This window comes from Zonotrichia leucophrys, chromosome 1 (assembly GCF_028769735.1).
Source record: "Zonotrichia leucophrys gambelii isolate GWCS_2022_RI chromosome 1, RI_Zleu_2.0, whole genome shotgun sequence".
NCBI classification, from domain to species: domain Eukaryota; kingdom Metazoa; phylum Chordata; class Aves; order Passeriformes; family Passerellidae; genus Zonotrichia; species Zonotrichia leucophrys.
In genome coordinates, this window is record NC_088169.1 from 69349511 (window position 1) to 69376150 (window position 26640).

The 26640-nt window shown below is 46.3% G+C and overlaps 1 protein-coding gene across 2 annotated transcripts in view; it reads left to right on the forward strand.

Moving 5' to 3' along the window:
- Nucleotides 1-16369: 16369 nt before the first annotated feature.
- The window catches only part of SLC7A1 (solute carrier family 7 member 1), a 37264-nt gene continuing 26993 nt past the window's right edge, over nt 16370-26640 (forward strand). For both annotated transcript variants that reach the window (XM_064716740.1, XM_064716746.1), the window contains exon 1: nt 16370-16493. The gene's annotated coding sequence lies outside the window, so the exon portion shown is untranslated. The remainder of the gene's footprint in view (nt 16494-26640) is intronic.

Sequence of the window (26640 nt, forward strand, 5' to 3'; positions counted from 1 at the left end):
CTTTTTTTGCATGCAAGACAAAAATAAGAGTTCTAAGCCTCCTTCATTCTTCAGGAAACCATGGAAAGCAACAGTCTGGGCACGGGAGCTCCTAATTTGGTGGTCAGTGAATGGGAATGAAAGGCATAGACATGAAAGCTGTTCACATCAAGTCAGTCAGGAGAGAGATTCAGGACAGGGCACTGTCTCTGCCAAGCAAACTGTGATGAGCAGATACCCAAGGAGGGAGAATATCTGCTTTTCAAGGACCATCACTGCAAGGAAAGGCTCTGGATTTCTGGTGCATCTGCTTCTCACGCTGAAGACTGGTGTGGGGGTGGATACATCTGTGTTGGAGGTTTTCCCACATACTGCAATTATGAAGAGGGGATTACCCAAGGATTTTCCCTGTTCTGAATGGTGACTGACAGATGTGCCAGTCTGTGATGAACACGTTGGAAAAGAGGAGCTGCTGAGCTGCTGCAAAACACCGCGTTCCTTCTTTATGGTTATGGAGTAGGAGGGCAAATAGGTCAGGATCTGGTCTGATCCTGTTTCTTATGACCCCGAGAGGGTGGCTGGAAGGAGGCAAGGCAAGGCAAGGTAAGCTGGGGCAAGGAGAAGAGTATAGAGTTTTCAGATACAAAATAAAACAAATGGAACCCTAAAATTTTCTTTGACTAGTGCATGAATGCACATACCATCACCAAAGAATAAATTCTCTCAAGAGGCCTGTGGTGTCCAAAATATCCACAATGTTTTCCCATTCTGTCTATTCTCATATTCCTTAAGAATATACTTAAGAATATATATATATATATATATATAGCACAAATTTGTGATAAACTGGAATAAATGCGCTGGTAAGAAAGGACACAGTCACAGTAGGACAGAGTAAGTCAATAATACCCTGTGTGTGTGACCATCTCCTGCTAGACAGATCCTCATAGTCTTCATCACTGATGCAATGCACTCTGTGAACAGTAAGGTCTCCAAGCAAGGTGGCTGAAGTTGCAGCCTTTGGGGAAAGTCAGCTCATTTCTGGCAGTCCAAAGATGGACTTTTAGGGATTAAAACCAGTATTAGGATAAACCCCATGAAATGTGACTGGCTCAGGACCGTGTGATACTGGTCAGACATAAAAAATTTGCTGGTCAGGTGAAACAAGTCAGCTCCTCTTTTTTGACAAGGACATGGGAATGTTTCAGCCTGCACAGTTCTTGGATGAGCAGAAAGCATGTCTTTGTCAGCTCTCCAGGAAGATGGGTGAACTTTTGTCTGCATTCCTAGCTGAGACTCATTCAGTATCCTGAAGGGCAGAGCTCCTTTGATCGTGTTTCCTCAGCCTGTTCGCTGAGCAGGTCTCAGCCAGCTTTTGATCTGTGGCTGGTAACACACTCCTAATAAGCCAGCACAGTTCAGCAATCAGCCAGCCCCTGGCTTCAGGCAATGGGTTTCTTGAGAGGGCACCTGCTGTGGCAAGAGTCTTCCCCTGGGCTGCCAGGACCACAAGCTAATTGCCTCATCCCTCACATCTGGATTCACTGCACTCCCTGAGAGCAAGCTGGGACAACCTGACAGGAAGAACTGCTCGTGGCCAGCTGTGAGAGCTACACAGCAGCCTGTGATGATGTTTTTTTCTCTCTGTGGAACAATATTCCTGAAGCATATGCCATCAGCCCAGTCTCACCATATCCTTCTTTCTCAGTGGAAGATCTCCTCTTTCAATGTCATGGCATTGGCACATTTTGCTGGCAGAAAAGAAGTGAGCTTTAAACAGAGCTAACAATAGTCTTGTAACGTAATTCCTTCTTTGCCCACCATTACTTCCTTTTCTGCACTTCAGTCAAAGTACCACAGTTCAAAGGTTCTCAGGTGAGAACCATTTTGGGATATCTTTTTATTTTTCCAATAAGTTGGTCACACCCAGATAAGAGTTCAGCTCCATGGTGATGCTCTGTAGATGTCCTCAGCTGGCTCTTGCCAGGGGAGTACTGGGCATGGAAATAAATGAAGCTTTCTCTTGTGAATCTACATCTGCTTGCATTCAGATGAGTCTGGCCTTTTGAAACAGTCACAGCATTTTGGTCAGATGACCACAAAGCATCCAGACAATAAAGCCATGCACTACAATGTGGTGAAGGTCACGCTTATGAATATTACAGTGGGTGGCTAATTGTCTTTCCAAATGTCTTAGATGCAAAAGAAATTTCAAAGAATAAATATCTGAGCTTGCACATTCAAATGCAGTTGGTGGGTGTCTGGAGAGCATCTCAGACATGAGGGAACGATACCCACAGAATACCATTCATTTTAGCATGTTCTTGGCACCAAGTTTACCTGGCCAAGTGCATGCCTGGCTGCCAGCTTAGCTAAAGATTGTGTTCCTGAGCTTTATTTTGCAGAGTTAATTTTGAGGAATATCAGATACGCTTCCACAGGAAATAACCTACAAAGAAATGATAGTTCCCCTAATTTTTACCAAGACGTCTGTGTAAGAAGTGGAGGCAGGAGCAGAGAGGAGAGTCTGAGTGTCACTGAAACTGCTGGGCATTTCTGTGATTTAAGTCTTGTGACAACAAAACAGCACATTGCAGCTCTGAATGGGGCTGTGTGCTGTAAGGCAGCTCTTCTGCAGGAGCTGGAGCTGTATGAGGCCTGCTGGCCAGCCATGGCTTGCCTTTAGCTTCTCAGCTTGAGAGGGGATTCTCATTAAGCCTCTGTCACAGTTAGTTCTTCACTTAAATTACAGCTCAGCAGCACTATTTAAAAGGTTTTAACTCAACAGATGTCTCCCTGTGTGGACACCATCTCAAACCATGCTGGTGTCCTGGATACTGATTCTGGCTGCGGGGACCTCTTTGGTACATAAAATTGCCTGCCAACAGGGCAGGGCGTGTGCTGAGCCAGAAGAGATTTGTACATCTTCTCAGGAGTATCTGTTCCTGTCATAGTCCTGAAACAGACTGTACTCTCTCAGTGTGAAATCTCTCTATTGCAGTGACTTACTCCCTCCTCTCCCCAGAGTCAGATGTGTGTCTAATGGCCCTTGTGTCCTTTATTACCTCAGCCATTGGAATAAGCAGCTACTGCTGCACCAGATGCATACAAAACTGTCTGATTCTGCCTTACTTCGTACAGACTGTTTTTTGCTTGTTTGGAAAAGCTGCTGCAGTGCACATTATTGCTGATATTTCTTTAACTGTTGGCATCAAGTAATAACATGGTTGATGTTTCCTAGGGGACTACTGGACCCTGCAATGTCGCCTGCTGCTTCTTGGAGTTCTGGGTTTGTGTATTTGCTGTAATTGCTTTCTCTGGCATCAAATCAGTGTCAAGCTACAGCCTCTCTGACATTCAGCAATCTCTCTTACAAAAAATAAAAATAATTCCTGTAACATTTAATCATGAAACCTGTGGGTGAATTCTCTGTGCTGTGCTGGGATGTGCAGGGCTATGAAAGCTTTGCCAATAGAATCAATCTTGTACAAAAAAATAAAAAAAAAAATCCAGTATCTTATGAAATATTAATTCAAGTTGCCAGCTTCAGCATTCTAGACTTTGGCATTTTCAAAGTCATCAGCTTGAAGGAAAACATATTTTCAGCTCTTGGCCCACCAAATACAGAGCAGAGCTGTTCTGAGAGTTTGTCAGCCTGATCTTTGGCTAGACTGCTTGAATCTTATTTTCCATTTGGTCTAATCATCCCCAGCCTTGAAATAAATCCAGCATCTGGCAGTGGGAGGACCCAGACCTCAGGGCCATTGTTAGAACTGGTTTCCTGCAGAGAACATTCAGAGAGCTCTCTCATTCTCTTCCCAAGTTTTTTCCCCCTCCTGTCACCAGAGACATTTTCTCGTTTAAATAAAAGCTGCCCATCTGCTCTGGTCTCCACAGCCTGCTTCTACTCAGCTTTTAGCAAGCTAGCCTGAGGAAGTGCCGTGCTTTCTGGGAAAAATCCCAGCAAACCCCCTTCTCCACTAGCCAATAAATCAAAGCCCACATCCCAGCACCCTGTGGCAGGAGGGAGCAAAGACGGTATTACTGCAAGGGGGGGAGGAATCCCAGGACACAGAGAGAATAATAACAAGAGAAGGCTCGTGATTGGCGTTCCTCAGCAATAACAGTGTTTTGGAGGCTTTTGCCAGAGCTGCTTAGGACATGCTGTGGAGCTGTAGTGAGTTCCTGCTACACAGTGCTCAAAAGCCAGTGATGCTGAAGGGAGCAGCCTCTGTCAGCTGCCTTAGTCCTGAGTGCTTACTGCACAGTACTTGGTGCCACATGTGAAATCAAATGGAAAATACCCCCAGTGAAAAAGGGAAGCCGTTCAGGAAAAAGACACAGCACAAGGACCTGCAGGCTCTGTGGCAGACACCACGAACAGAGATGATGTTTGTCATTTGGAAGGAGATGCAAAAGCTGCAGCGGCTCCAACACTTTGCAGCATTGACAGAGGTTGCCAGTAGGTGCAGAGCACACATGGGTGATCAGCCCAAACCAAACTGGGTATTTGTTTATTTAAAACTGGATGCAGATGCCCAAAGTGGTGTGGGGCTAAAACCAGTTTTAACAACACTGGAAACAATACCATCGATAACACAAGACATGCAGTAAACCCTAGACACTACACAAACTGATCTTTAACAGGAAGGGTGTGAAATGCAAACTCAGGTAAGTACCAAAGTGAGTGTGAACTTGTTACATTCAGAATGTGTATGTGCAGGAAACAGAGTCTCTTTGTTATGTGGGAAATCCTGCATGCTGAATTTCAAGAGAAAGGATGGGCACCAAAGAAAGAGGAGACTGAAAGAAGGGAAAGATCAGAAGTCTCTGATGGAGAGATTTTAAAGGATTCCTATAAATGTGTTGGAAGGGAGTGATTTCACTACAGGCAAAGGGAATGTTTTCTTTAGGATATACTTGATGCCAGGTATTTTTCTACACTTCATCATCAGCAGGCCTCTGGTGAGGCTGTAGAAAGACAGCACATGCTTTTTTGCATTCTGTTTGAGAGTTATTCTTGTCTCCAGCCACTGCTTAATTTGCATTCATCAGCTCAGAAGTTTCAACAGGCCAACCAACCATCATTTCTTACTGTGGGGAGGGATGGAGACTGCCCTCACAGATCTTTGAACAAGCATCTCAAGCAAACAGCTATTTGGCATAGTGCTGGTAAAGATGATGCTGCCTTTGGGCTAAGAACGGGAAACACACCCCCTTAATTCTGCATCTCATATACTAAGACCTGGGAAAACACAGTAGCAGAGACTGTGGCAGCACACCAAGCTGGTCAGACCCCAGCTGGAGCACTTGGGCTAAAGCAAAGTGACAGTAATAGAAGACAGCTGCAATATGCTTGTCCTGCCAGAGAGAAAGGTTTACAGAAAAAAAAAAGTGTCTCATCTTCCTCAAGCAACACCTGGAAACTGAATAATATAGAGACTGAAAAAATGGGAAGCAAATCTGATTTAGGGGGAAAAACTGAAGGAATGCTTGGAGTCCTGCTATAAAGGCAGTATTTTGTTGGCTGAGGTAGCTCTGGGCAGAGCCAGAGGATAGATTTGCCCAGGGCGCAGATATTTTTATGCCACTTCTACAAGTGCCAACACATACACCTCGAAAATCAATAGGACATTTTAAATCAGTGAGGTTGTTTATTTATGCTGGAAGCTATGTGTTATGACCATTTCAATTCTTCCTTGCTATTACCTTTGGCTTGAGGAAGAAAAAGGCATGGGGAACTGCCTCCTTTAAGGGAGCCTGGTAAGAGCCAGGCAGAAAGAGCTGTGCTTGCAGAGCTGTGTCAGGCAGCCCAGAGTGGATGGATGTCCCAGCCAGTGTCCTTTGCTAGCACTGATTACAGAACATATTTAGCTTTCTACCATTTAAATGCACAAATGAGTGCTCTGTGACTCAATTAATAGCTCCAGTGCTCCTGGCCTGGCTCTCTCCCTTGAAGGGCAAAAGGCAGATCTCTGTGACTATTAATGCTCCTATAATGATGCAGACTTGTTTTGATTTTCATGATGTGGCACTCCAGAACCACAGCACTCTCAGCTGGATGTCCCAGACTTGCTTTCCCACTGTGCTCCCTCTTCCAGGGCAGTTTGTCATATATCTCATTCCTCAGGGACAAAGAGTCAAACTGTTCCTTTTGTTTTCAAGGAAAATTGCTACCATTTCTGATAACACTATATTTACCAGGAATCAACTGATCACCCCTGAGGAAAGGGTGTCACAGGGAACACCCATCTCCTCCCCAGGCAGTGGGACCCACTCTTGATTTCTACCAGCAATTCTCCACACCCCTCACCGAGTGACTGGGAAGGGTGGGAGCCCGGTGCCTGTCCTGTCTGCGCTGCACATGGGCACTGCTGGGCAGTGACCTGAGCTCTGCTGAGCTCCAGCAGCCCCAGGACATCCAGAGCCATTGTGTCACCGGGCAGGAAGGCAGTGGCTCCACGGTGAGCGAGTGCCGCAGAGCGACAGACACAGTCATGGTCCTGTCAGGCTCACTGAACCCTGCTCAAGGTCACGGCCCTGGGCCAAGCACCCGGCCTGGGCTTTCCCAGTGATGGAGACAAGCTCTCACATAACACTTCCCTGGCTTCCAAACACCGGGAGAACCAGGGTTGTTTGGGGTAAAAACATTGCATAAGGTGATTAGGTATTTTCTGTCTGAATTTAACTCTGCCAGAACCTGAGAAACAAAACACAGCGGGGGAAGTTGGAGACAGCAAACACCCAGCTGCTACATTTCAGAGGCAGCAATGGTCTGAGAGGACAGGGCAAAGATCAGAGGTGCCTCTGGTTTTGCTACTCAGAAGTTTTGCCTCAAACACATGTGTTTTTTTACTGAGAGACTGGAGGGTGATATGTTGCTCTGGAGAAAAGTATTAAAGGCTACCAGTGGGAGGGAAAGTCTGGGGAATTTCTAGATGGCACCACAACTGGGGTGGAACATAATTACTCCTCTGGAAAAAAAGCATAAACAGCAACCAAAACCCATGAGGTCTTAGAGAACTGCACACAAAGTATATGCATTAAAATAAACCCACATTACAAACTTAGGAGAGGGTAGTAAACTGCTAAGAATGCCCAAAGAGAGATGGGCCACATTAGGCAAGCTAAAGCAGGAATCACCACAGGCACATAATTCCCTGCTGCATTTTCATTGACATCTTCAAGTTTCCTGCAAGAGTAGCCCTTTCTCCTTGAAGACTGAATAAAACGTTCCTTCATGAATTCCTGGTTGTAGGCAACCATCTCAGAGCAGGAGAGGGAGACAAAGGACAGGGGCTGGGGAAAACCCATGAGCAAGCACAAGGCACAGATTTTGCTGGAAGGTGATTGAGGAGAGATACTGGAAATGCACTCCTGTCTGGGAAAGATGTCCACAACTGCTACTCACTGCCTTGGTATGGTGGAGTAGGGGGAAGGAACAGAACAGAAGGAAGCAATCTCAGAGATGCTAGCTTGGGAGATGCTGGTTTCAGGCTGCACCCAGGCTTCACCAGGCTACCCTGCACCAGAGGGGTGAGACTCTAAAGCAGAGGAGATACAGGACTGTATCTTCTGGAACTGTCCCATCGTGGCAGGGTTATTGAATACAGAAGAAGAAACGCTGCATTTGAAGGAATGGAAAAGCCTACACAAAGCACCTGAAGGAGAGGATTTGATCTGAAGTTCTTTGTGACAGCTAGGCCAGACCATGGGCCTGGAAGGATCTACTTTTGAAGGCAATTGAAAGAGTTTTCTGATGGAAAATGGAAAATGTCCATCCATTTCTGATGGACAGCAGAGTCTAGAGAGGGGAATACTGACAAAAAGAAAAAAAAAAAGGAAAAAGAGTCACTTGTTCAGAGGAACAAAGATTTTGTAGCCAGGAACAGATGGCAAATTGGTAAACCCAAGTAATATATGGCTTGTTGTTGTCTAGGAATGGTATTCTTCAATTTAGTAGTTCCACTAAAAAGAAATAACGCATCATCCTGCCTCCTCCAGTTGGAAGCACAAAAAGCAAAGAACATGGATTGAGATAAGAACAATTCACTGGAAAGAGTAATAAGATAAGAAAACAAACACTAACAGCAATATTAATAATAAAAGTTATAAGACAAAGAAACTATATATGCAGAAAGCCCCAACAAATATCAGAGCAGCTCTTCCCACACCACAGCACACTTTCTCCTCACTGGAAAAGAAAGTCCTTCTCCTCAGAAGCCAGGAAGTCCCTCAACTCTGGCACCAGCAACTGATATGAGTTGGTACAGAATACCTTCCAAGCCATGTCCACACCACTCCAGGCTTCCCCTCCTCACAGCCACTGCAAAAATTAACTCTGTCCTGGATAGAAACAGGACACTCACATGTCAGCAAGGACACGAGCTGTGGATGGCAATGACCCCACTCTTCATGAAGCAATGGGGAGACCAAAAGGATATTTCTAGAGGGTGTGCAGTTTTTGTGGGGGAGATGATGGACGTGTCAAATGGAGGAGGGTCAAAGTGCGGGCATTTTCTGGTATAATTCAGCAGGTTCAAGTAAAAGCTGCAGTAATGGCTTCTTTTGCAGGCAATACAGGAACCTTTAAATAAGGAGGAGGGATACTTTTCCCTCAGGAGCATTTCTTCCAGGCCACATCCAGGAAGGCTGCTCTCATGGCAGTAATAGCCAGCATCAGGATAATTTGATTTGAGCCAGTGCCCCACTGTGTTGATCCCACTGGAGGTGTCAGGAGGGCTCAGCAGTCATTCTGCTCAGCATCTGACCTGGCCAAGACTTGGGAGACTGCATTAGCTCCAGCAGCTTTTTGCAAACTGCATCCACCTTATTTAAGCCAGCCAAACCAAACAGCCTCACTACAGCACACTCTTTGGGTGGGAGTGGTTTTCCCCTTACATTTTCCCTTTTGTGTCATGGGTACAACGTAATTTCTGGTGAAGAAACACAACCACCCCCTCTATGGAACACAGGTGCTGCACGGCCACACGGTCGGGGTTTTCGCTTTATTTTTATGTCAATAAAGAAGGGTTTTAGGGGGTTTCTTGGGGAGTTTCTCCATTAGCTCAGTGGGAAATCCCACACTGCCTGGAGAATGTGAAAGAAATTAAGACTTACACATGTATTTATGTACCAACATCCTACTGAAACCGGAGGGTTTAGGTGCCCAACTTTGTGGGTTGACTCCTTGGAGAGAGGAAGGTTTGCTGGTGGGAGGTCAAGCCGGGGAAGGGAGGCTCTGTCCTTAGAGGCGGCAGTGACGGCTGCGACAGGAGCCCCCGTAAATCCTGGGGACCTCAGGCGTGCGGCCCGGCGGATGACAGGGTAACGCCTCAGCAACACCCACCGATAGCTGAGGCCTGAGCCCTGCGGAGCAGCCGATCCCGTTCCCGGGGCTGGGCGGGGGCTGCAGGCGGCTCCGCCGATCCCGCCGCGGGAAGGGAACGGGAACGGCAGCGCCAACGCCGCCCGCACGGGGGCGCCACAGGACGGCGCCTGGGCCCGGGGCCGCCGCCGGCTCTGCCGCGGGCCCGGGGTGTGCCGGGATGGGCCCGGGATGGGCCCGGGCGGGAGGCTGCTCCTCAGTCTCGGATTCCTGGGGATTCAAAGTGTGAACACGCCCTCGATGCCAGCTTGGTCCCGGCTAATCGCTCACACTGTGCTTGGCGGTGGTGGTCACAGGCACGGCCTGTTCGCTTGCGGCGGGGCCTGCCTGGCTTTTCTCCCCGGACCTTGCTCATGTGCCCAGAAACCATCGCCTAGACCAGGGGCAGAGCAAGAGTTAAGGCTTGCCTGGCTTATCAAGAGAGACTGGAAATGATGCAGGGCCACTAGTTCCTGTCGTACAGAGTGATGCACATGGAGCCCTACTGCCACAGTTTGGTCCTGCTGAAGAAGAGACTGGCTCTAATTCAGGTAGGAAGGCAGAAATAACAAACCCTCTCTATTACTGCAAGGACTAAGCTGGGATAAATAAAGAGAAGCAGCAGAGAAAATATTCTCACCGGAGAATATTGAAGCGCTGTTTGGTTGCAATCCTGTGCCACATGTTTAGGATGACCCTGCTTGAGCAGAGAGGTTGGACCTGATGCTCCACTGTGGTCCCTTCCAGCCTGGCCCATTCTGGGAAGAAGGTGTAAAGGGTGTATGTGAGCAATATAAGAGGAGCACAGAAACAAGACTTGAGTATGGAAGAACATGGCATGTAAAACCATCATGGTGTGCTGGGTGAAGGACTGGCTGAAGGGCACAGCTGACAGGGTTGTAAAGTGAAGGGGGTACAGCTGGTGACCGGTCCCCAGCTGTGCTCCTCAGGGGTCAGTTCCAGGGCCACTCCTGTTCCTGTACTTCCCAACAATCTGGATGCAGAAGGGCAGTGCACCTTTACTGAGCTTCCTGGTGATACCAAACTGGGAGGTGCTTTTGGCTTCCCTGAGGAACAGGGAGCTTTGTGTAGGGGGATCTACATAGATTGGAACACTGGGCTATGATGATTTACAGCATGAAATTCAGCAAGTCCAAATGCTGGATTGTGCACCTGGGACAAAGTAATGGAGGACGCAAGTATAAGCTGGGAGAGGAGTGGCTGGATAGCAGCCCTGCAGAAAGGGATCTGGGGCTCATGGTGGGCAACAGCTCAATGTGAGTCAGAGTTGCAGACTCAAGAATAAAGGGATGTGGTATTGTGTATCTCCACAAGCAAAAGGGCGTGTATTTGGGATGCAGTTTTGCATCCAAATATTATAGAAGAATATTATAGAAGAATTATATACATATTATAGAAGAACATATTATAGAAGAATTCTGGAACTACAGTTAGAATTAAAAACTATTTAATTAAATAAAAACTGGATCAGAGTGTTTATGGGATTTCAGTAGAATGGGGAAGAGGTTAAAAAATATCTTTCTGAGTTTTGTTTGTTTGTTTTTCCACAGGGAAAACATAAAGAAATTTAAGAAAAGTAGTGACTGGAGTTAATCAATTTGACAAGATCTTGTGTTGCATATGAGGATGTATAAGATTTTACGATTTTACATCAGAGGTAGAAAAATCCTTCTGGAATTTGTATGCTAAACAAAGGGAAAACTAACAAGGACATTATCCAGTTACCTGGATAATTGACTGTTCAAGGAAGGATGCTAGGTGTAAACACTCTGTGGGAACAGATAAAGAGGTCAGTCTATGCAGCTATGTTTTGAAGGTCAAAAACTGTAGGAATATAGCATCAAATGCCAAAAGTCAAGCTGAGTTAGACCTTGCAAAGATCTGTGAAGATGGATGCGGAAAGGTCTGTTAACTGTATAAACAGAAACAAAATTTAAAAAGGAGGAAGTGGGGCTGCTGTGTACAGAGTAGGAGGCTGAGATCAAACACAGTATTTGGATTACACTTTGGATCATCAAGGGCCAGACCTAGGGGGGTACACAGGCTTGTAATGCCAGGAAGTTAATTTAGCTCTGGGAACAAAATGTACAATGCTAAGGAAGATGTCTTATTCTTTTGGCTAATAAATGAGAGAAAGTCACGTTCTGGAGGCAAAAATCTACAACAAGTGGCGGGGTGTTTGAGCTACTCATGAGGAAATGCCAAAGCCACATGTCCAACACCATCTTGTCTGGTTCTAGGTTCACAGCAAAGCTCCAGCCTCCCCTGGCTACACCTGCATCAGCAAATAAAGGATGGTGAGGGCTCAGGATGGTGTGCCAGTCCTCAACAGCCCATGGTGTTTAACCGTTCCTGCTACACATACGGTCTAAGCAAGACAGCCCTCTCCCAGAAAATGCCTGTGCAGAGTTCATGGGATAGCATCAGATTATTCTTCCCAGTGAGCAGTTTGGAGATGGTCACCCTGCTAAGGAGCTGTTTTGGAGAAGAAGAGGGTTTTACTGAGTGGATGTAAGCTGTGCTGTGCTCTCAAAGACAGAGAACAAGCCAACCTTATTTAGTAACACAAGTCTAGCTTCTGAGACTGTGATGATACAAATGACACAGATGTTGTTGAGACATCTTGGATGACTTCAGTCATGTACTGTTAGAAGTCATTAACCACTGGACAACTGTGGTTTTTTCGTTAAACTGATAGACAACTGTTGCATTTCTTCACATTTGGATTGATAATTTTTGCAGAAAATGTTCAAGTGCTTAGTCAAAGCAGCTCTGCCCTTCTCACTGCCTTACCTATCATGTCTTGTGGTAGGCAAGGCAGTATTCATGTCACACTTACTTTCACACATTCAGCCCACATCTGTGCTTGGTAGTGAAACATAGGGCATGTCCCTAAGCACTGTTCCACAAACAGCTGTATGGATTGCTGTTTTATTACTCTGCTAAGCTTGCTGAAGACAGAAAATGCTTATGGAACAGAATGGTTCTATTACTACTATTACATCCTCTTATCCTCCATAATTGGGTGCTTGTATGTAAACAGGGAATGGCCACAGGCTTGTGTTAACAGCTCTTGTGTCTTAAGGATTTTTTGAGATACTGTTAGTTGGTATGGGTGGGTTCCACAGATTAAAATGAACTATGACAGGCAGACCAGCTGATTAATTAAAGAGCAAGGAAGGATTAAGGTGCGAGAAATTATTTTTGAATACAGAGTGTAATTCCAGCAGAAAGAAATTTCAGAACCATTGTTTGGTTGAGGTCTTTTTCCTATTAATTGGTACTTGGTGTCTTGGGTACTTCAGCTTGGCATAAAAGAGAGGGTTTCTTTCCCAGAACAATTTTAGGAGCCATTCTCTTAGACCAGCACAGCACTCCCCCTATTTATGCAACCACATCTATAATAACAGAGGACCAGGGTTCTATGGAAGTGATAGGCAGAAGCAGATGGCAACGTGACAGGTATAGTTGTTGATCTCACATGGAGCAGCTGCTGAAGAAACACAGCAGTAAAACATTTTTTAGGGGTTTTTGTGAATGCTTACCCCAAAATGTTGTCCAGCCTCTCCAGTGGGCAATTGTTAATGAGCATGGTGCAATTGTAATTGACATTAAACAATTTCTTTCTTCCTTTAGTGTTTATACCTTTGCCTCTTAATCACCGAAGGACTGTTCTACTTTATCTTTGTCCTGGAAAAGAAAAACTTTTTCTTGCACTTTTTTAAAATGATTGTGGTTCCTACCAGTGTTTTTTCAGGATTCCACCACCAAGTAGATGTATTTCTTTATGGTTAAATGCCAAAATTAGCACCGTACTAAAGATTTGGCACTATTGGTTATAGCTTCATAATTACTTTCTATGTACTATATAAGTTTCAATTAAGGTGCTCTACTAGAAAGATACAGCTTTTTTGGGTAGTATTTTTCATTAGGACCATTAGTCCCATGCATCAGTCTCACATGGTTTTTGGGATCCACTTTAATCTCTTAATCTCTTTCTAAACACAATTGTTTAGGTTGCAAAAGACCTCTAAGATCATCAAGTCCAACCATTAACCCAGTGCTGCCAAGTCCAGCACTAAGCCCTGTGTCCCTACACATCTTTTAAATACCTTCAGGAATGGTGACTTCCCCACTTCCCTGGGCTGCCTGCTTCCTTGCTTGACAACCCTTTTGTTGTTTTTCTTAAAAATTAAAGAAGTTTTACTTAATATCTGAGCTAAACCTCCTCTGATGCAATTTTAATTGGTTGCTCAGCCAGATGCTCTTCACTGCTTATTTGGTTTTCTTTCCTTAACTACCACTCTCCTCCTTTCTAGAATTCCACTTTATTTTAGACAGTGTGAATCTTGGTGTTTCTTCAAGATTCACATTCAGATGCTATCTCATCCTGCAGCACACTGGACAGTTTTCCCATAGTGGTCTCTTATGAATAGTAATGGAAATGGGATCTTGTCAAGTGTGGCACAGACACCATGCTGTTCTTCCAACATCCACAGCTCTTTTTGGGCTGTTTGCCATAGTTTTGGGGTCAGCCATGGAAGTTTCATCAACAGTGCGTTTTCCAGATTGGGAGCGTTGTGCTTCATGGGAGGTAATGTCAAAAGCCTAATGCAAGTCCACCAGTGTCTACCATTATTGAATCCCGGGCTGCACCGAAAGCAGCATGGCCAGCAGGCTGAGGGTGATTCTCCCCTTGTGCTCTGCTCTTGTCAGACCCCACCTGGAGTGCTGTGCACAGTTCTGGTGTCTCCAGCATAAAAAGGTCTCAAAGAACAGTTGGAGCAAGTCCAAAGGCTGGTCACATAGTTGGTAAGAAGACTGGGACACTGTTGGGCGTTAGGTTTTGTGTGGTTTTTTTTTTTCTTTTTATTTTTTTGTTCTTCCTGTGGAAACATGTAGAAACCTGTAGAATTTCTTCCCATTGAGTTGCTAATCAGAACTGATGGCTTGAGACAGGCAGGGAAGGGGAACTCTTAGGTTTTGGGAGGTTTTTTTTTTGGGGGGGGAGAGGGTGGCTGAGATACGGAGAGATTCAGGCTGGGAGAAGGGGCTGAGGACAGTTCCTGGCTCTCACTTTCTCGGCACGGATGGGAGACAGGCTATGGGCATTGTGGAGAGGATTGGCCAGCACTGTGAGACTCTGTCCCTGCTGCCTTCTCCGACCACCACCGTGACTCCGCGGGGAACCTTTCTTCTGCGTCTGGGCTCCCACATTCCCCTGCCTGCCAGGACACCCCGCAGGTTCCAGCTATTTCGCGTGGAGTTTTGGGACATTCTCGTTCCCTGCCCCAGAATTTCTGCTCATTCCTGCTGTTTCCAGCCTGCTGCTTCCGACAGTCCTGTCAGGGGCACCGAGATCGGCCGCCCCCGGGGTTTGTGAAGCGAAGCCTTCCCTGTAAACCTTCCCGTCTGGGCCGAGCCGCCATCGCCACGTGCTCCCCGAGCCCGCGCCGCAGCGCCCCCTGCAGGCCCGGGGAGTCACCGCACCTGCAGCGCCCCTGCCGGCCGTGACCGGAACTGCACCGAAGGTTCCGCGCTCTGTTTGGTGTTCGTGCCGTCCTTGCTTTATTATACATATTTGTTTGCTTTATTATACATACCAGTAAAGAACTGTTATTCCTATTCCCATATCTTTGCCTAAGAGCCCCTTAATGTCAAGATTCTAATAATTTGGAGAGAGGTGGTTTATAGTCTCCATTCCAAGGGAGGCTTTTCTGCCTTCCCTAGCAGACATGTGTCTTGGAAACCAAGACAAACACCTCTCCTGTGAAGACATACAGAGAGACGTGGTACCGCAATTAGCTGGATAGAAACTTCCTAGCACAATTCTAAGTGCTAGATAGCAGGCATTCTTTATTACAGCGTGCTGGAGGATATTTCCTCTGATCGATGCCCTGAGTGTCAAGTGTACAGTTTTTATCATAAATGCTGATTACATGTTCATTAGCTATCCCCACTTCCTTAACTTTATTTTACACAGTTGCAATTCTTATCAAAGTCCTTCTATTGGTTCTTTGAGGGTCCATCATCAAAGTCCAGTGCCCTTTTCAGGGGGCTATTCTTTGACCCCTGCTTTTGATTAAGTACAGCAAGATTGTTTTGCTTAACTTCTACTATTTCAGCCTTGCAGAGCTGAGTTGGCATCCTGCTTGCATTTTGCATGAATTCTGTTTGCCTAAGTTACATCCTTCATTTATTTCTCCAAGGCTGTGCTGTTCTGTTCTGCTGTCCTTGGTAAGAAGTGTTGTTCCTTATCAAGTGAGTGAAATGCTGTTCTAGTGCCCTTATCAGGGGCTGTTCAGCTTGGAGAAAAGTTTGTGTGGAGACCTGAGAGCAGCCTTCGAGGATCTTATGGGGCCCTACAGGGAAGCTGGTAAGGGACTTTTTGTCAGGAACTGTAGTGACAGGACAAGAAGTAATCTGTAAAAATTGAAAAGGGAGGAATTTAAGTTAAATATTAGAAATTTTTTACTCTGAGGGTGGTGAAACACTGGAACAGGTTTCCTGGGGAGACTGTGGATACCCCAACCCTGGCATCTTCAACGACACATTGGATAATGCTTTGAGCAACCTGGTCGAGTGGGAGGTGTCCCTGCCCACAGCAGGAGAGGTTAGGACTGGATGACCTTTAAGGTCCATTCCCAACCCTTAACATTCTGTGATACCCACCGCATCCATTTCATGCGGGCATCTCTTGCTCAACCATGTTCCGCAGAATCCATCAGCTCTTAGAGCATGATGTGTGTTTAAGCCGAATGGATGGTTTAGTCCAACCCTGCCCCTCAGTTCTCACTCCTAGGGAGCATCAGGAGAAAAAGAAAATCCAAGAAAATCCAAACGAGCGGCATGGGGTGTTTGCAGGGGGCTCGCGTGTGAAGCCCCTTCCTGCCCCGCGGAGGCGATCTCCGCGGCCGTGCGGTTCTCCCGCGCCCAGAGACCCTTGGCTCCACACGCCGGCTTCCCCCTCCATCCCCGGCCCACCCCCTACACACGTGGAAGAGCGCCTCCCATTCATTGGGAGGTGCGGTGGGGCGGGCGCGCCCGCGCAGGAGGTCTAAAGCGGCAGCGGGGAGCGGGGGGTCGCGGCTGTGCTGCCTCGCCGCTTGCCCGAGCCCCCGGCTGGGTGAGTGTGGGACGGAGCGGGCGGGGGCCCCACGCGGCGCGTCCATTTTGCGGTGCGGTGCGGTGCGGTGTGGCGGGCGCAGCGCTCTCAGGCCGCTCTCGGCCCGCAGCCGGCCCCGTGGCGCGACCCTGCCGGAGCGACCCCCTCCCCTCGCCTCGCCTGACCCTCACCCCCTTCCCTTTTTTTGCCTGTTTTCTCTGCGGTGCCAGCAGCGCAGGGAACGTGCTGAGCTGGAGGTGAAGGCCCAGGTGCCGTGGAGAGACCCTGGGCCGTGCCCCTGAGGGCCTTTCCAGGGTGGCTCCCAGGGGGCTGCCATGCTGGGCTTTGCTTCCTTCGTCAAATTGCAAAAGAGACTTAGAATTTGCCGAGAATGCGGGTATCGCCCATAGGGCTCGTAGCCAGGCCCGTATCCGAGGAGTTCTTGCAGCCTGCGGCTCCGAACATGCTCCTGTGAGCAGGACAGGGAATTCTCTCCATTTGGGCTGTCAGCGCTTTGCAGGCAGCTGCTCTGGCTCACATATGGGTCTTATCGTTTTTTGCATGTGTATGACTGTGGGTGGCAGATGGGGTGGAGCAAGGGGAACCCACTAAAAATCCTTAAGAGGAAATTTGTATGCAGCTAAGCCTGGAGAGAAAGATTTGTACTACATAGGAAATTGCTAGTTAGTTCTGTTGTCATCTGCTGGAAACAGTTTTGCAGCAAGGTGATGTTTTTGTAGGTGCTGTATAGATTAGTGACAGAAGGGCAGTTGCAGCTCTATAGAGGCTGCTGATGTGGGCCAAGAGCTGATGATGATGGTGCTGAAGGTTCACGAGTTAGCTGGCTCACTTGCCTGTGGTTATTTGCAAACGTTACTTTCTGCTTGAGCTACGACTGCCTGGTGAAGTCCTACATCAGCTGAACTGGTGGATACACTACCCTGCCTCCCTTTGCCCACCTCTGTGGACTCTGCTAAGCCGCGGGGACAAGTGTTGATGATGTGGTCACACGTGGCGGTGCAGGTGTCATGTGGGACCCTCTGCAGTGGCGCAGCAATGCCTCTTGAAGCTGTTTGTTCACTTGCTGATGCTTGACTGTCTCCCATCTCCAAGTTAGAGGCAAATACAATGAAAACTTGGAAAGAACAGGCACAATTTTATCTTTCTGGTCAGGTGCTCTATGGACTTCTGTCGCTTTCAGTGGCCATCTAGACATATTTTTTGGACAAGCTTTCCACGTAATGCAAAAGACTGTGTAATGGTACAGGGTCCTTAGCTGCAAGTGCTGACCCTGGCACAAAGCAGGAGTAAGCTTGTGCATTGCCGCAAGCTTTGAAAGTTACTTTACATTCAATTACTTTCAAGTATCTTGCATTTTGAGTGATCTGACAGGGTCAGACCTTGACTGTGCTCCATCAAGTGCACACTTTAGATGGTCACGTTGGCTTTGAAATAGAGCCTTTTCTTGGGCAGGGGAGCCAATTGGTGTTTAGTCCCTGACTTATGCCACTTTGGTGATATTTGTGAAATTTTGAGTCTTGCTGCTTGTAGGACTGTGCTTAACAGTGAGGAGTGTGTTCAGAAGGCACTTCTTGTTTCCAGTAGGCTGTAACAGAAACCCAAGGCCTGCTAGGCTTCCAATTGAGGCAGTTCAGTCATGTGTGTGGTTGAGATGCAATATGCTCTTGACTCCTTGCAATATTTTTTATAAACAGAAGGCATTATTTTAGAGAAGAAAAAGCTAGTAACTCTTTAACCAGTTACTGGAGAAACCAGTTCTAAGGTTATTGTTGAAAGATTTGTCACTCCCTCTTATTTTTTTTCCTTCTCTTTTCCCTTCGTTTTTTTTTCTTCCTCCTTTCTTCCTGTGTAATCTGTTGCCATGTGGCAGGAAGTGTTCATTCTCATGGTGGTGTGCCTGTGTGCTGTGTCTCTGCTTTCAGTTGCGTGACATGGCAAATGGTTGGATTTGGTCAACTTGGAGTCCTTTTCCAACCTTAACAACAGCGTGATTCTGAGATGACAGGAGCGAGTTCCAATCTAGCTGGTGTTGAGCACAGTTGCTGGCCTGGTGTGTGCAAGAGGGAGGGGGGGAAAAGGAGTAGTGGGAAAAGAAGAAAAAGCAGATGGGAAAGAAGAGAGGGGGAAATATGGCTAGAGTGCAGGAGGGCAGGGGTCTTATTGCAATTACTGCCTCTGCTACCTTCAGTTCACTCTTGATCTAGCAAGTTCCTCAACCTTGAGGACAGGTTAACTAGACTTCGGTAGCCTTTCAGAAATGTCACTTCCGATTGTATCCCAGCTTTAAGTGAATAGAAGACAAAGTGGTACATTTAATTTTCTTCTCTTGACCCATATCTGTGATGCTAAAAGCATCGGTGTAGAGGGGGGCAGGAGGAAAAGAGAGTGAGTTACTTTGTCTGCAGATGTGCTGAGGAGATGCTGGCTTGATCCTGACGGGATTTATTGGCTCTGCCTTCCAGTGGTGACAAAGGCAGATGGGGATGCGATGCAGCCCCTTTGCCGCTCCTGAAGGATGAGGTAGGAAATCCTGCTGACTTAACTCTGTATGAGGAGAAGCTGGTGCTACTGACCATCAGCACCATGAGGCTGTGTGGTGTGGGGAGCTGCTTCAGTGCTTCAGGCAGATTTGCTTGGGGTCAGCTGCAGTCTGTGCTGACCCAGAGTTAGTGATGCTAGCCGTAGTTTCATGTGGGAGTGCTGATGTAGGAGGTTTATTTGGATGTGTATGCAGCAGGAGTAATGCACTGTTCAAGAAATTGTACTGTAATTTGATAAATGAACTGTTTCCTTAAGTTTAAGAATAGCTTGCTTTTGTCAGGTGACAAATTCTTAAAATAAACTAGTTGGAAAATGCATCATTGAGTTTGTAGAACAAGATTGTTTTGTTGAAGTGACTCTTTTATAAAGCAGTTTCAGCTAACAAAGTAAATAATGTGTTGTATCTTTACAAAATATTCCAGAGGGAATTAGTTATCTGTGGTAACCAGAATGTAGTCTTCTATCATTAGGTTTCTGATTGAACTTTAGTGGGGGTTGCACACTGCCTGATAGCTGGTTGATGACCCATGTGATATAATCCCCTGGCAATGGGTGCTGCTGCATGCCACTTTATTTGTTTTTCTCACTCTAAAAGTACACAAAACAGGATGACCTGTAACACACGTGATGTGAAGAGTCTTACTGTTTGTCTCACATTGCAGGGACAGGCTGGTTTGCGTGCTTGTAGCTTCCAAAAGCCCTTGGGGAGGCCGTTGAGAAGAATAAAGCACTGGGCTGATCTGGGTTGAAGTGCAGAAGTGCTGTACCGTTGTCTGTCTGTCTGTCCGTGCTGACCCCAGGTGCATTAGGCACGACTGTTCTGACTGTGCAGTTGGCTGGGAGAAAGCAGCAAAATGTTCTGGCACCAGAAGCAAAATGAAGGCACAGCAGCCAGAAGTCATGAGCTGGATGTTGGATTAGGGTGGAGGTGCTACATCTTGGAGGAGAAAAACAGTAGGTGTTTGTTGGGGTTTTGGAAGTGAGAACTTCTGTGAGATGGGAGCAGAAATTTGGCTTCTAGCAGCTTTGTAGTTCAGGAAGGGTACCAACACAAGCAATACAGTGAAAAGTGTAACAGCTAAGTAACTGGAAAAGAGCTGAAGAGAAATGCTTATACTTTGCTCTGGAAGTGCTAGGATCAGTGCTTGGACAGTCCTGAAATCCCAAGGTTTTCTCCAGAAAACACTATTATTTTTGAGAAAAGCAAGAACAAGCAGGAGTTGTTGCTCTTGTGAGAAAAGTGCATGTCTGAGTTGTTAAAACCCCTACGACTATTCAAAGACTTTCACCATCCTTTTATTAAGTGTCCACAGAAAGACCAGTCAGAATTCATCAAGGTGTTTCTGCTTCAGCTGGGTCTGGGTGCAGTCCTGTCTTCTGTCTCGTGCATCTGTCTGGTGGAGTTTTTGTAGATGTTTGCTGGAGTCGTGCAGTCACTACTGCGCTAGTAATAGTTACTGGGGAAAGCAGGTACCTCTGGAGGGCCATAGCTCCTCTCTTTCCTCCAAAGGGAAAAAGTTCATGCCTTGAGGTGCCTGTCTTAGCCTGTTGGTTACAGAGGGGGGTCTTGTGTCTGCTTTGGAGTGGGCTGAAGCTAGTCAAGAGAAATCCTACCCCTCATAACCTGGTTGGCATGTTCAGAAACATGGATGATCCCCCAAAAAAACTCATACAAGTGATGAAGCCTCACTGTTGTGCTTTGGCTGCTCCAGACAAGCCGTCACAGATATTGCAGCGTTTTTGAACCTGTTTTTTTCTTCAAAGGAAATACCTGGAGAGCGGAGCAGCATGGTGTTGGGCACCATCAAAAACACAACAGCAGGGCTTTACTTTTCATGCTCCTGTTCAGGCCCTTAGGGGAAAATGGTAATTATCATTTGTTTCACTTACTTTGCTTTAAAACCACCTATTTTCTTTTGGAAGTCCTAGCGCAGGGGAGCTAAGCAGAATATTTACAGCCAGTTGTTTGTTTCCTTCTTGCTGTCACATAAAGCACCTTGCAGCAGCAGAACTTCTTATACTTCAAAGTTTCTTGTTCTAGGTAAGTGACATGGGGAGAGATGGCACTGTACATCTTCTGAGAGGTGTTGCATTATACATTTCACCACACTTCTCCAAGACTGTCATATCTAGGTCTCTGTCTATTCCCTCAGTCCCATAAACATAATTAGGAATGATTTCCTTTGATGCCAGAATGATGATGTGGAAAAATATAACGTTGTTTTAACAAGTTGAGCAGACTGGATTATATTAGTAATTTTTCTCCCAATAAAAAGTGTATACTTACTCCAAACACTGCATTTTGCTGTTAGGGACACAATTATTTTTACGGATAGCAGTGTAACTTCCCTTGACAGAACTGTGTGCTGGGTGGCTTCACTTACCTCTGTTCCTGGGTTGCAGGAGCATTTTTTGGGGCAGACCAGGCTTCTGCATGAAAGGCAGGGAGATGCAGGTGGCAATTCTAATACATTCAGAAAACTGGGTAAGATGTTAGCCTACAGATTTGATCACTACTAGGCTGGAGGGGTTGAATAAAAAGTAGATGACAGATCTGGTTTTTTTTTTGCTCACAGGATTTAATTACTGCTCTAAGTTGACTTGTGCTTCCAAGGGAGCCTCAACAAGCTTTCTTCATAGAGACGTGGGTTGCAAGACCTGGTTTTCTGCCACACAAATGACAAAATGAACTGTTAGGGTGTCTACAAGGTAATGCTTGTCCTTGTACAAACCAGGCAGCTGCATGGTCTTTTGCAGTGGCTTCATGTCTAGGTTTTCAGGCCAAGTCTGCCAAGTTTTTGCATTTCTTACCTCCTGGTATCGCTGTATCACAATGACCTGCTGTCACTGGTCCTTCAGCTGTCACATCTAGCAGCTTTCTGCCCAAACCCCTCTTGGGGCTGGCCAGTGTGCAGGATCCTTCTGTGTGACATAGGCAGCAGTGAGATGTGAAATACATGGTCGTGGTCTGGCCCACAGTTTGGCTGGTCAGTGTCATCTTTGCTTTTTGAGGGGAAAAGCCCCTTAGAATCCCACAAACTTTAGCAAGTCTTGCTTTGATCCAAAAAAGGAGCGGGAAGTCTTTTGTCATGCTTTTGGTAGAAGTTCTGAGATAAATATGAAAGATGCTGTGTTTGTATGCCTCTTTTCCCCAGTCCTTCCCTATATCAGCAGCCTTGCAGCCATGATTGTTTGGGTTAGGTGGAGACAAAAGTCTACTTAAACAACAGCTTTCCTGTTCTGGAGCAGGAGAAAGCTGAATGGTGAACGTGTGCCTAAGAAAAGAGTATTTACCCAAAGCAAAAAAAATCCTCCACACCTACCTCACTGTGAAATTTATTCCACATCAGTGTTCTAGCATTTTTCTGATGAGATTTATTAAAGTAGAATATATCAAAACTAGGTTGTATGTGGAAACAGTAATGGTTGATTACCCCACTGACATACGAATCAAACATGATGCTTGTATGATTTGCCATATTCTGTACTTAATTTAGACTTAAATGCCTGAAAGATGCAGTTTTCCAAGGCATTTTGTGGTAAGTCACTCAGTTTAGGCTGTGAAGTCTTGGCAGTGATGGCTTGTGGAATAGTATGCAAAACACTTTTGAGACTGAATTTTTTTCCACATAGCCCCATACTTTATCTCCTCTGCTCCATCTCCTTGCACCATCCTCAGCTCCTGTTTTTCTGTGTGTGTGTGTCTAGGCTTCGCTGCTGTAGGCATGTCCTGTAGACGTAGCAGCCAGATGTTGTGACTGACTTGCACAATGCACAACCAAGTCCCATCCTAAAAGGACAGTCCCTGGTGAGGCACGTGTCATGGGCTGGCAGGGAAGGGGAGACGTTTACTGGCCCAACAAGATGGAACATTGCCATATCCCAGTTACCCTGGGAGTGTGGCCACGCCATTGGTGCTCAGCATGCCCCTCAATTGGACTACCCAGGCTGCCTCATTTAGGGCTTCCTGGTGTGGGAGCTTCTCCTGCTGTTCCAAGGCAGCTGAGGCATTGGTGCATCCAAGTCATGCACTGTTGTCTCATTCAGCACTGAGTGACCCTGGTCAGTGGGGTGGGTCTGGTCAGTGAGCAGTACTAGTTGGATCAGGTGGTAGTATTCAGTCATTGCTTTCATTCCAGTGTGCATCAGGGCACTGCATGTTAGGGGAATGCCTTTCTGGAGAACTTGACAGTAGGAATTACTTGGAAGAGGCACCTGGGGAACTGCAGACATGCAACAGCGTCTCTGCTGCAGGAGAGCATGTGTCTGCTGCACACACCTGCCTAGCAAGGGGTGTGAAGTGCTTGTCTGTGCCTGCAGTGATGAGCATGTGATGCTTGCAGGGAGCTGATCCCTCCCCAGCCCTTGAATTATGGCTGGAATGTGGGAATACTGAATCTAAAAGCAAACATTTTAACTCCTTTCACAGTCAGTGTCTCTTTTGTATGATGTAAATCATAGTTGCAGAAAGCTTTAGTATTAGGTCTGTAGTTATGCAAGTGCTCTCAGAAGGCTGTAATATATTTTTTAATTTAGCTGGTGTGCTCAGTGAGAAATTACCTTCAGTTTCTTCAAAAAAGGGAAGTTTTTCTTAATTGTTCTACTGTGTCGAGTCACCCTTCAACAGCCACACCAGGGTGCAGAGTTGGCAGGTCTCACTTGGAATTCTGCATGAGGCAAGCCCTTGAATGCCTGCAAACCAGTGGAAAAACTCCTAAATTAACAAAAATGTATTCTAATTACTTTGCTAATGACTTAGTTTTGATTGCAGGAGCCTAAAGGAGTGATGTAGTGTATTTTGAATTTTCATAGAATCCTAGAATGGTTTGGATTGGAAGGAACCTTTGAAGTTCCATGCAGTACAGTCCACTTGCCATGAGGTTATTCATCCTGACTCTAAATGCTTAATTGGCATACACAGTTACCCAGGGATAGCAAAACCTTTCTCAGAAGCCTACAATCACCTTGGCATAAGGCAAGGAGCCCCGTGACTTGACCACATACAATTTCTGTTCCCCTTCCTCCCTGAATGAGTGTGTCCAGCTCAGGCTGAGTACTCCCTTATGTGAGCCATTCCTCTGAAGTTTGTTACAGAGCGTTTCCTCTGAAAAAGATATTCAAACTCTTCCATCTCATTGACAGAAACACCACTCCTGCTTTCCCAGCAAGGGAAAGGGATCTTTTGCTTCAGTTCTGTACCCTTTATGGTAATGGAGGAAGTTTTTAATTGGGACAGCATTTTTTAAATTGGGACAGTTTTTTAATTGGTTCAGCAGTGCTGGGAGTGTGCCTGTTTGAGAAGCATCTGATCTGCAGACATGCTGTTGCACAGGGGTGGCCACAGGTCCATGGCCCAGCCTGTCACTCAGGCAGGATGCTCATGGGTCACTTGGCAGGGGTGACCAGGGTCTGCAGCTGCCTAGTGGTCCTGCCTACAGCTGGAGCTGCCACTGCTCTCCATGACCTAGCTGCTGGCCTCTGCCGGTTCCCTGCTGCTCAGGGATGTAGCAAAGTCCAAGTGTTTACACCCACTTTGATCTGCCCCTTGTCTGCACCTGAAAGTCCCAACTTGGCTCTGCCCTTCGTTCCTGGTAAAAATAATGGTGTTTGGGGAAGTCTTCTCTTTTCTTTCTTCTATCAGTCTGATTGGATGTGTCCCATGTCTGTACAGGATACTTTTTGTTCTGCATGAAGGTTGGGGCTCTTAATGTTTTGTTTGTTTCCCCAGTATTGTTTTAATAACAAACCAACTTCTGTTGCTGTCTGACTTACTTCCTTATCCCCTACAGGACATTTCCCACCTTCTTCCAAGCACTGGTTTATGCTGAATGACATGGCCAGGGCTAGTGGCTAAGCAAAGTTCTGTCTTCATTTTATCTGGGTTGAACCTGACAGAAGCTCACTTATTTAATATTATTTCCCAGAGCATTATTTTTTTTCTGTTCAATACCAAGGCTGAGTCCCTGGCAGATTATGGACGATGGGTTGTTTCAAGAGAATTGCTGCCAGTCTGTCTCAGGCTTTCATTTGGGAAGTTTAATTATCAGTGGAGGTCCCCTTTGGTGTTATGACAAATTGAGGGAGTTAAATCAAGCAATTTTCTTGCAAGGTGTAATTTGAAGTCATGCTGAGGGACTGTTTGAGGAGACTGTACTAGAGCTGATGGGAGACTTTTCAATTAGGTGCTTTTTCTTCAGAAAATAGTGATTCATGTAATTAGAGAGGTGTGATGCCCTTTAATGGCTAGGCAGGAAGACATTTCCTTAACTTTTTTATTTCTGAGGAGCTGTGGATGGCAAATGTGCTGCTGTCCTCCTCAAAACATCCGGGTGCTGTTTTGAGCTGACAGGACGTTACCAGCTGAAATTTGAGGTGTGGGCTAAAAGGGCTGAGGGCACTGCTGGCACCTTTCACTGGTTGGTGCTTCTCGGATGGGCATCTCTCCTGGGAAGTGTCACATCCCTCTCTTCTGCCCTGGCTGCTGTTTGTGGTGGCCTGCCATTTGGTCAGCTGGAGTCACAGTGCTGAGTTTGTTGCAGTGGTGGTGGTGTTCAGGTGATTCCCCAGGTGGTTATTCTGGTACAGCTATGGATGATAGGCAGTAGCTGGGGAGAGGAAGATCTGGTTTTGTGATTTAGCCCTGCCAAAACAAACATGTTATCTGGCTGCTCCTGTTTTCCCTGTTTTGAGGTAGGGTGCACTATACTCAGAGTTTAAAAGGTGTTTTTCTAACTTGGTTTTGCAACACTTGGATGGTGGAGATCTGATATTGTACTCTGTCCCAGCCTTCCATTGTGCCCCCAGTTGGAAAGTGATTGGAGCATCAAATTCCCCACTGCAAATGAAGCATGATATGGTGTGTGTTTCTGCAGTTGGGGAATTAGTGTTAATACAAACTTTTCCCTGTTGAATGGCTTACTGTGTGACATGTGTGATGATAATCACAGCTGGAGCTTTGTGCAGAAGAAAGGGTGTCACAATTTCTATTTTGGAGGTTTTGAAGCTTAAATTCTGAGTGTTCGAAGTACTCTTCTCATGACTTCCACTGCAGAAACCTCCCTCCTTTTGTCAAAAATAACTTCTCATTTCAAAATGGATTTTGTGTATCATCACAAATAACCCAGATTGACTTTTCTGCAGATATTGAGACAAAACCAAAGTTTGCCTGCTTTGAAATTTTGGGGAAGTTGAGAATTCCTGTCTGAACTTGTGCAAAAGGATGGTCTTTGCCATCTTGGAAGTTGTGCTGGGATGAGAGGATTTTCTGACCTTGGTACAGCCAGTAGCCATGGCAGTTTGGAAAGCAGTTGAGTGAGCTGCAGCACCCTGGTGTTTGCCCATGGTGGTTACTGAGCACTGGCCTCATGTCCAGTGGGACGTGGTGGTCACCTTTCAGTAATTGGTTGTTGGTCAGTGGTGGTATAGGGATTCTAAAAAGCACCTCACTGCACCTTTTCCAATGGAAGAAATCCTCCAGGTCTATGAGACACCCGGAGAGGAGTGGGCGATGCTGCTTTGAAAAGGTTCCTAATACTCAGGAGATTGAAGAGCAGAAAGCTGCAGCATGCCCAGCTGTCTGTGACAATGGGCTGGTCCCCCAGCACCA